Here is a 10,556-nt window from a genome sequence, read left to right on the forward strand (position 1 = left end):
AAAAGTGGGCGAGAAAATTCTGTTTTCTTTCCCCAAGACGATTCAGTTCAACCTTTTTCAATCCAGAAGGACAGTTATTGTATTACGGAAGAAAACCCTTAGATCAGTTTTATACTGGACATTCAGGTTAAGCAAATTCTATCTAGAAGCAAAGCCACCATTATTTATTGTGCCAGAACCTAATCTAGTGTAATGTCTATTCAAACCCTTCTACTGAATCTTTTACCAATGACCTAACAGATTTTTGGCTCAACACTCTCTGGGTGGTTTACAATGTAGAAGTATTATTTGCATATTGCTCCCAACAATTTGGATCTCATTTTATTGACCTCAGAAGAATGGAAGGCTAAATCAACCTTGAGCCAGTCAGGATCAAACTCCTGGCAGTGGGCAGAGTTTTCCTGCAATATTACATTTTAACTATAGCACCACCAGGGCTCTAGGGAACAAATTCGCTCAATAAGGCAGTTTTCCAATTTAATAGGATTCTTTTAACTAAATCTTATGTCCTTTTTTTTCTTTTATTCAATCATATCCTCCATACTCGACCCCAATTTAAAATTAAAATTTAAAATTAGACTGTGAGTCTATTCCTGCCTTTGACAGGAAGCCATTTGTATGACCATGGGCTAGGACCTCTCAGCCCTTAGAAGAAGGCAATGACAAGCTACTTCTAAAAACCAGACAAGAATACTGTAGAGACTTGTCCAGGCAGTCACCTGGAGTCAACACTCAAAGGCACACATACATACAAGGGGCATATGGAGAGCCACCATGCCCATTCCAGCTAAACAAATTAAAAAGTGCCACAAAGTCAGTCAATACTGTGCAGTCTTAACCATCAGTCCTGACTGATAGAGCATTCTTCTTTCTATGGGATCAAGAATTGACATTTGTTCTTTTTGGACAGAGCCCTTCCTACCTCTACAATTCCGTAACAGTGTTAGGCCTCTTGAAGGGTTTTCAGCAGTCAGCAAGCATTTCTTCCTCATTTCATTCCTCTTGGCAGCTGTTTGGGCTCCCTCTTCTTGTGTCCCATCCAGCAATTCATTAATCATCCCTTTGCCTGGCAAATGCTTTTCCTTTGTAGCCCAAGTGGTCATAGAGAGCAGGGATTGTGCAAGAGAAACAAACCACAAGGAACAGTATGTTTTTCCCAAACCCTCATTTGCCCAGCCCAGAGAGATAATTTCTAACAGATACATGGACTGAGAAATAGGACATAAGACATGGGGAAGTCAGAAAGGGTGGATAAGCCTTTTGAGGGGCACTGAGAAGACTGAGGTTCTAGTCTACTCTTGGCCATAGAAGTTCTTGGGTGATTTGGGGCCACTCATTTTCTCTCAACCCCATCTCACAGGGTTAATTGCACACTTCAAAACCACTCTGACCTCTTAACTGCAGAGTTTCTTACCTAGTTAAAAGAGTCACAGGAAAATATTTTTAATATGAAGTATTCAAACATAGAATAAATACCAATGCCTCACATTAGGCAGTGTATTTGAATAGAGATGGATCTATACATACGTAAATATGTCAATGAGTAAAGGAAACAGTTTTATCACATGCTTAATACATATACTATACTCAGTATATATAAAATACAAACATGAAAATTTCCTATGAAAATACTCTAAAAGTGCTTACTAATCTAATCTCACCAAGAATACCAGACTGTGACAGATTCAGAGATGATAACCACAGTAACAAAAAAAAATAATAGGTATAACCTTCATCTGGGTGCACAGATATTTTTGTTATAAGAGGTTGGAGGAGTTTATCTACATTATTTCACTTATCTTAAGTCACATGGTTAAAGCTTCTGCATGGCTAGAAGATTATTACATCTGCCTGCTAAAAGTGCCAGAGGAGAGGCATTAAACTGAGCTTTGGAAAAGGCACAGTGACCTTTGATGTAAGTAAGTGTTCTCTAGAAGACCAAAGTCTTTCTTGACTTTTTCTAAACCAAACTTTAGAAACTAGTCAGGGAACTCTTTAAAAATGTGCCATTTCTTTATAACATTTCCTTACTATGAAGGATACATATATTGAAGTTCCCTTGAGTAACATTAAAGAAAAAAGTCTTTCTACAACGTCTCTAAGAGAACTTGCATCATATTTCAGCCATACTTATGATCTTTTGAACAGTGCTATTTTCAATTTCAAGACATCTGGGTTAGAGAGCCCTTGGCAAATCAGCAAGTGTGTTCTGATTCATCAGTGTGGGGTATTGGGAAAAATATGTTCTTTATATCCAAGAGAATTTTGGCATGGATAAAAAGAAATTTCTTTCCTTGACTAAAGATGTAACCGTGGCATTGTTAGCAAAGAGTGGCTATGGCTAACAGCACATGTTAATAGCCAGACAGTAGGAAAATGGCATGGAAGCATGTAAAGGAGGATGTAAAATGTCAGTCCACACCAAAATAATAGAATAATAAAAAGTATGACCTTATGACCTCTTGTTGATAGAAGCAATGGAAAATGTATAATGAATTTATTGGTGATAGGACTCGCAATACACAGTTGGCAAAGCCTGGTTGTCTTTTTTCTGTTCTGGGCAACACTGAGGGATCTGAACTTATTTAAATCCAAATCTGGTGTTCCTGCAAAAGAGCATAATATCTTTGTGTAAAAGGAATCTAGGTCTCTTGACTAGTCAGATATTACATGGACCAATTCTTTTGCAGAAGCCAAGTGTCAGGCTGTCCTGCAACCTAAGCCAAAATGGCTGTGAATGGCAGAGATCAGAGGAGAAGAACTAAAGGTGCTTTTTCAGGAGGCAATTGGACTTTCTTGTTTTTTCTTTGAAGATGTTTCAAAAAAGGCAAATGACCAGCTGTCTGCAAGGAATATAAATCTTTCCATTCCCCACTATCCTGTCAGAGCTGTAGAAGCTTCTTGGATGAGAAGCAAAATGTCTTCAAAGAAAAACCAAGAAAGTCCAGTTGCCTCCTGAAAAAGCACCTTTGGGACAACCATGACCTGGATGACTGAGGATCTCTATGGACTTTTAGCTATACAATTTGGGATGAACACCCTTTGAATAGTGTGGGAGTAGGAATGGATTTCCAGAGGAAAAATAGCAGACTATAGGAACCAGGAGCACTACTCAGGTGACCCTGAGGACACAAATAAACCTCTGAGTGCTTCAACAACCCTCTAAAACATGGGTGTCAAACTTGTGGGGTCATGTTGCCGTCACGTGATGTATCACAATGTTTTTCCCCTTTGCGAAGCTGGGATGGCGTGGACTGCATGTGACGCATCCAGCCCATGGGCTGCCAGCTCTAAAAGGATGTCTCAATGGTCTGAGGCTGGACCCGGGCCAAACTAAGCAAGCACGCTCAGGAACCGTCAAGCCAGCAAAATGTTTAATGAGGCCAGAGCCTCGGTACACAATGAGTCCAATGCAAAGTCTGGTGTAAAGTCAGGGCTGGGAGCATCCGCCTCCCAGCACACTTTAATGGCAAAGGCCCACGCCTTCCAATTGGCTGGGTATACCCAGCCTGACAGCTCCCATCCGGTGAACATTCCAGGGCCAGAAACACGAGGCTGTAGCTGCGCAGGACGCTTGAGGCGCTGTGGTTGGACCCCTTTCTGGCAGTGGTGGCGCGTCCGCGATCCCTGTCCAATCAGCTGGTAGGTGGGTAGGCGGAGGCCTCCTCGCCGGTTGATGAACAGGTAATATCGTTCCGGTGTCGCCACACCCACGCTGGGGACCCAATGAACAGCTGTAACTGCCGCCACTGAAGTCTTGCCTGCTGCTCACCATGCCATCCACGATGGACCTCCAGCTCAGCCATCCGGCTACCTCCCTCCCAGGTATGGCAAACCCCAGGCTGGGGTTCGACAGGATGCAAATGACCAGCTGCCTGCAAGGAATATAAATCCTTCCATTCCCCACATCCTGTCAGAGCTGAAGAAGCTTCTTGGATGAGAAATGAAATGTCTTCAAAGAAAAAACAAGAAAGTCCAGTTGCTTCCTGAAAAAGCACCTTTGGGACAACCATGACCTGGATGACTGGGAATCTTTACAGACTTCCAGAGGAGAGGAAGGATATTTGCACTGGCCTAAAGTGGTCAAAAATTGTTGGGTAGATTTCATTCCCTGACTAATTTTCAAGTATCCTAGATGATGTCCACAGCAAAAAAATTGATTTGTAAGATGGAGAAAAAACATTACAATTAGAATAGAAAAATTAGAAAATGAATTTAAGCGGCTTCAGATGTGGTCTGTGTCATAAGGAAATATCAGGGGCATGATCTTGCTGTGGATGGTGCATGTGAAGAGAAGCTTAGAAAGGGTCCTGATTATATTAGCAAATGAACAGTGATACATTTGATTCCCTAAGAGTGATATTGATTCCCATATCTCAAAACAATAGAAATAAAAAGCTACCTTTTTACATAATCTAATATGTGGGTCTATTTATGTTCCAGCTTTTATTAGATTCTAAGCTAAAACTGTATAATTAGGATTTATCTTTCGTCCCCTGCATGCTAAGAAGAACTTCAACTGCTTAGTTCTAATATGGATTTTAACACAGGCAGATGTTAACATCATAGAAGCAGTCTTTATAACAAATCATGGAGCTCCTACTTATTTAATTATTTAAAACATATATGTAACTGGCCATCTTTTAACTGACTTTGGAGTATAACAGTGGACTACAAGTTATGCTGTGATGCTCATCTGTAAGCCAATCCTGCCTCCCTCAGTCAAATTCTATCGCTCTTGTTGCCCAAGTAGGAGTCAATGAATTACCTTGCATAGGATGAAGCTTGAGGACTCCTTCCTAGTGCTATACCAAATAATTGCATACTAATGTGTATGTGCACAAATATGTATGCATTGAGTTAGTTGTAGGCTAGAGGGTGATGGGTTATAGTATTATATTCCTATAAAGGAAATGAGTGGAGTTCAGGCTTTTAATAATAATGTTAAAATTTATATTCTATTTGCAAGCAAAAATCTGAACAAAAGGAAATAGAAATAGAAGGAAGAGTTGAAGCTTTTTGTATATCCTACCACATAACAATTCATTTCTGGAAAGCAACACCAGTCCAGAACCCATCTAGGACATTACAAAGCTGATTTCCAAGGCTAGGATAAAGATTAGATTGCAGGAATAAGCCATTTCTGCCATCAGTAGCCAAAGATCAGGAATAAGGTTCAAGCTTACTTTTCTTCTTTTTCTTTCCCTCATTTGTATTTGAAAACAAAAGCTCTACATAGGCTGTGGCAAAAGGTTCAGTTACCTGCATACAACTGTCAGTTGATCTGGGTCACCCAGTATCTTCAGGATTTTGAAATTTGCAGATCATTTATTTCAAACTAACAAAATAGATAGAACTTCAGGAAAATATGCAGGCAACAATTCATTTCTGGAAAGAGGGCCACAAAAGGAATCTCTCCACAACGATATTCTTGGCAACTGACAAAAGCACCCTTGCCTTTGATTTGCAATGTTACACTTCCACCTGATAATTTCACACAAATCAAGCAGCTCCCTGATTCAGAGCAAGACAAATGGTATGATGCAATGCAGGTTGAAATGGACAGTCTAAAGAAACTTAAAGTGTTTACACCTGCAAAACCTCCAGCAAACAAAAAGGTCATTGGCACTCGATGGGTCTACAGAATCAAAAAGAAGCCAAATGGTGAGTCATTGTACAAGGCCAGACTTGTAGCTCAGGGTTTCGCTCAACGTTATCCTGAGGACTACACAAATACCTACTCACCGACAGTTCGAACTGAGAGTGTAAAAATTGCTTTAGCAACTGCAACTATCCTGAGTTAATGATGATGCTGATCATTTGAATATCTTCAATATTATGGCCTCTTTCTCTCAATTCTGTTCTGATTCCTCTCAGTTTGGTCAAATGCCCTCCAATTTGTTCATCGGGTTTCAATCTCAAACCGTGGAGTTCAGACATGAGTAAACATGAAGATTCAATTGAGACAGGCCTGTAGCAATTTTCCAATTGAGCCCAAATTTGTCGGGCTGTTGTATTTGGTGGAAAAGTGACCTGCAGTTCAGTATCCATGGACATCAATAATGTTGTGCGAGCTCTAATCTCTAAGTCTCTTATTGCAAAAGTCCATGGCTGTCCAGGAGGATTAAAAATCATGCAGTGAGTGCCTTCTCTAAGAAGCAATAGTGTAATCTCACTGACCCAGGCTTTATAATTATGTCCTGACATTTTTAGTTTTGACTCACCAGTTAGTGGAGAGACAGAAAATGCCTGGTAAGGAGCATGCATTTGGTATGCTGGCTGTGCTGGCAGAAATGCCTGTGGTATTTGCTGTGCCTGTTGTGGACCTAAAAATGGTCTTGGTTGTGCCATTGGAGGTGGACCGGGAGCTGGCCCTGTCTGCACTTGTGGCTGTGGCACATATGCAGGCATTTGTGGCTGTTGTTGCATTGGAATCTGCTGTATTCCAGCTGCCATTTGTGCTTGAGCTTGCCTTTGCTGCATTGAGCATGGTTGTGTTCCATCTACAAGGACACCAGCACCACCAGGGGGTGCTTGAGTTTGGGCCTGTGGAGACACTTGTAGGATTGCAGCCTGAATCTCTGAGTGAGTTAGAGACAGGTTTGTCAGGGTCTGCTGTAATAATTCAAAGTGCTCATCTAAGGTCCGTTCTCTTTCAGCTTCCTGTAGTAAATTACTTTCGCCAGCAGATGGTGCTGCACCTTTAGCTTCGGGCAGCCCAGTTACAAGAAATGACTGCGTGGCAGGTTTACATGTAACTTGATCAGGGAGACTTTTATGTGACGTGTGCACTGCTCTCTGTTTTAATTGGCCTGACACAGAATCCACCAGGGGGTGTGTCTTTGGCTCTGAGGAGGAAGGCAAGATGGCGCTTATAGAGGTTCTTAAGTCACGAGGCTCTGTCTTATCTTGCTCAAGCATAAACAAATCCCTCTTAAACCGAGACAGTTCATTTTCATAATATTTTACATGCTCATGATAGGATTTGATGGCCATCTCACGCTGAGTGAGTTCAGGGCTTTGAGGAGGATAGTAAATTACTTCTCTCTCTATGTGGGGGGAAGAATGCTTGGCAGTTTGTGGAAACTTTCTTGGCCTAGCACCAAGCACATCATAATCTGAGGGCTCCGGGAGGATAGATTTATAGCATGCAAATTGAGAAGAAAAAGCTACCGACCTCAGTCGCAATTCATTATCTTCAAAAGCAGCTGTTCTGTTATCTCTCCCTTGACGCGTTTCTGAAAGCATTTTTTGATCTTCCTCACCCATGGCCCCTTCTTGTTCAAGTTGCGTGGCTGTAGCAAGGGGCTGGAAATCTGAAAACCTCCTTTCTGCCACCTTCTCAGCAAAATACATTTTGAATTTGTTTTTCTTCTTCTTCTTTGGCATCTTAGCAGATAGATTAATTAACGTTCCTCAGTCGTAAAATCAATCATCTAGCTATTTAGCCTAGGCGGTCTTATCAGAAATAACAAGCAAGGAAAAAACCATAATTTCAACCATCCTCTGCTACCAGGTGTCAGGGTTTTGATCGATCCCATTTTTGACTCTGGGATAATCTCACCATTAATTAGAGGATGGACCGTGGCTTTCTCCAAGTTGCAATATTCTGAAATAAAACCCGAAGAAGTATTCTCTAATAAAACTCTTTTATTTGTAAAAAGTAACAAAACACCTATCTATCTAATTAGCTACATCTTGGCAGCGTTCCTCTGCCGGACCATTCCTGGCAGAGAGAACAAAGGAAATAGTAGTAATGAAGGAATGGAATGTAGGACATACGCAGTAAAAATACTGATAAGGAACTTGGCAAACTACAGTAAGTCTATTAGTCGAAAAATATGAAGCTCAGCTGGGAAATACAAGAATGCAGTGACACCCCACATAGAGGACACATACCTTTGAAAACTGCCTGATCTGTAGAAAGATTTGAGTGAAACATGAAAATGATGTGGAAAGAAATGTAATAGATTCCCTGAAACCAGAAAGGTGTTGTTTCCCATTTCCCACAAACTAAACATTTTGTAGTATTTTCCACTTCTTCTTTTTTTTATTGGGGCAGTCCATTTGTTCAGCTCATGGAATTGCCACATTTGACTTGAACTTCTGGAACAGTTTAAGAGATACAGTTTTGATTGCAAAAAGAAACCATTTATCATTTGAAGCAGGATTGCTTCCTATCTCTTATCCATCTCCAAATTCTCAAACACAAATATCTGACTTCAATGCATCTTTTTTATTTCAACTTCTCATGATGCCTCCTGAAACTAGAACAGCTTTCTGCTTTCAAAAACTGCTTCTAACCACCTGAAAAAATATTGGCATTTTAGTTAATTATAAGATCCTAAAGAGGAGGAAATACTGTATGCCAAAGACCAGCCATCATTGCTGCAGATACTTTAATACTGAAGACGAATAAGAAATCAATGTCAGACCAATGAAAGAAGCACTTGAGGTGACTCACCTAAAAGACTGAGCTATAGCAAATTCATTTGATTTCCACTATGCTCTAATAATACATTAACTAAAAAGATATTCAAGATCACTTTTGGTAGTGCTTTAGAAAATTGCCAAGTCTATTTATCTCAATACTACAGTACAATGGGACCAGAATAAAAATGCAAACTAGAAGTAAATAAGGCCTGTTTTGTAATGTATTTTTGAAAACTTGTCTACTTCCATGCCCAGTTTCAGGGTGTAGCACTGGCATATACCCAGTGTAGTGCTGGCATGCACCCAGTTACCCTGGGTGTAGTGCTGGCATATACCCAGTGTAGTGCTGGCATGCACCCAGTTACCCTGGGTGTAGTGCTGGCATATATCCAGTTTCAGGATATAGTGCTGTCATATATTCAATCTTCAAATGAATTCTGAAATTCTAATCCTGCATTCCAGCCTCCTCTTCTATATAAATTAGTCATTCTTAAGACTCTGTTGATAAAGTGTCAAGAAATACAGTCCTATATAATGGGGTGAGGGGTGGGGGACAGAATATCCTCTTTGAGAGGCACTATTGATTTGGAAGTTGTCAAATACATTAGGGACCATGAATATTCTAGAATTCAGGTGTCTGTACAACTCACTCGATCCATGAACATTCAGGAGCTGGGCCCCAGATTTTAATTTCCTGTGTGGATTCTGTATATCTTTGCTGTCTGCCATACAAATGTAAGGTGGGAACTATAAATTACTTTGCAACCATTCTATAGTGAAAGTTGTATATTTTTGTATCCTTTCATCACTGATTCTGATGCACACGTCTACTGGGGCTTTCATTTATATAGAATGAGCATATCCAGAAAAAAATAAATCTCTTTGATTAGATGATAATTGTAATTGCTTAAAAAAAACATGGAGATTGTTACACAAGATAAAATGAGTTAACTACATTGGAGTTACATATGCTTTTAAAGCTGAATAAAATACAGTTAAAACCAGCAACAGAAACTGCAAAGTTTTGGACTGTAAGGTATAAGGAACATTGCATGTACAGCAGGAACTTTTAGTGCTTTGAACTGAACTCTTATTCCTGGTGACTTGCCCCTGACAGAACTGTGTAAATGCCAATAAAAAATAAATTTAGAATAGATTATATAGAATGATTACAATGGAATTATGAGTTTAACTATAACTGAAAGTTTGGAATTAGAAAAACATGGTGCTTAATTGCCTATTTAAGAGATAGGATATTAAATCGTTGAAGTTCTGGTATTGCAGTTCATTAAGGAAATGTTTTTGTATTACAGTTGACTTTGCACTAAAGTAGGATTATGTATAAAACTATCTAGAGAAGAAAATTTATCACCTCATAATTTAGTTGAAACATCTGGTTGAAGGGATTGGTGTAAATAAAATTACATGGGTTGAACAAAACATTAGCATTGAATTATTTTGTCAGATGCCTGTGAATTAAAACATCATTGAGCATTTAGGCATCTTGGCGCTTCATATTCTCATTTTCGGATTCACTTTATAGGATTGCCCCCCCCCATCCCATTGATAAACAGATAATGGACTTCCAATCAAAGAGATTTTCCTATATTCCTGCAGTAAATGAGACTTTCCTCTACTCAGTGGCAGTTTTCCTATTAAAATAATGCTGAGACTTTGCCAATTACATAACTAAGTTTTTGCAGTGTTGGATTCTGTAAGCCTCTGACAGAATCTGCTTTAAATATTCGCCTCAATACTTACAAAAATAATGGAACTATGAAAGTTATGAAGAAGTCAAATATTACAGCCAGTTTAGATATCTTATAAACTTATATAAAAGAGGAAATATGATTATTATGGGTGAGATTAGAATAAATCATATAACACAGTGCTTTGACCACATTTCTGCTGTTATATGCAACTCTGCCAATTGCACAGTGCAAACAGCAAACCAGTGGATAATTTGAGCAAATGAAGAAAAACTCAGGTCTTTGGACACCTTTGGAAATCTGCTTTTCTACTTTCCTTTGTGCTCACCTCTGAGCTGGAAAAATGCATATTCCTTTTGTCTTTATGAATATTTGTTTTTGTTTTTTTCTATTGAGGCCTAGCTGTCTGCTTCC

The sequence above is a fragment of the Pantherophis guttatus genome, chromosome 3 (assembly GCF_059756535.1).
Source record: "Pantherophis guttatus breed Tessera chromosome 3, ASM5975653v1, whole genome shotgun sequence".
Lineage (NCBI taxonomy): Eukaryota > Metazoa > Chordata > Lepidosauria > Squamata > Colubridae > Pantherophis > Pantherophis guttatus.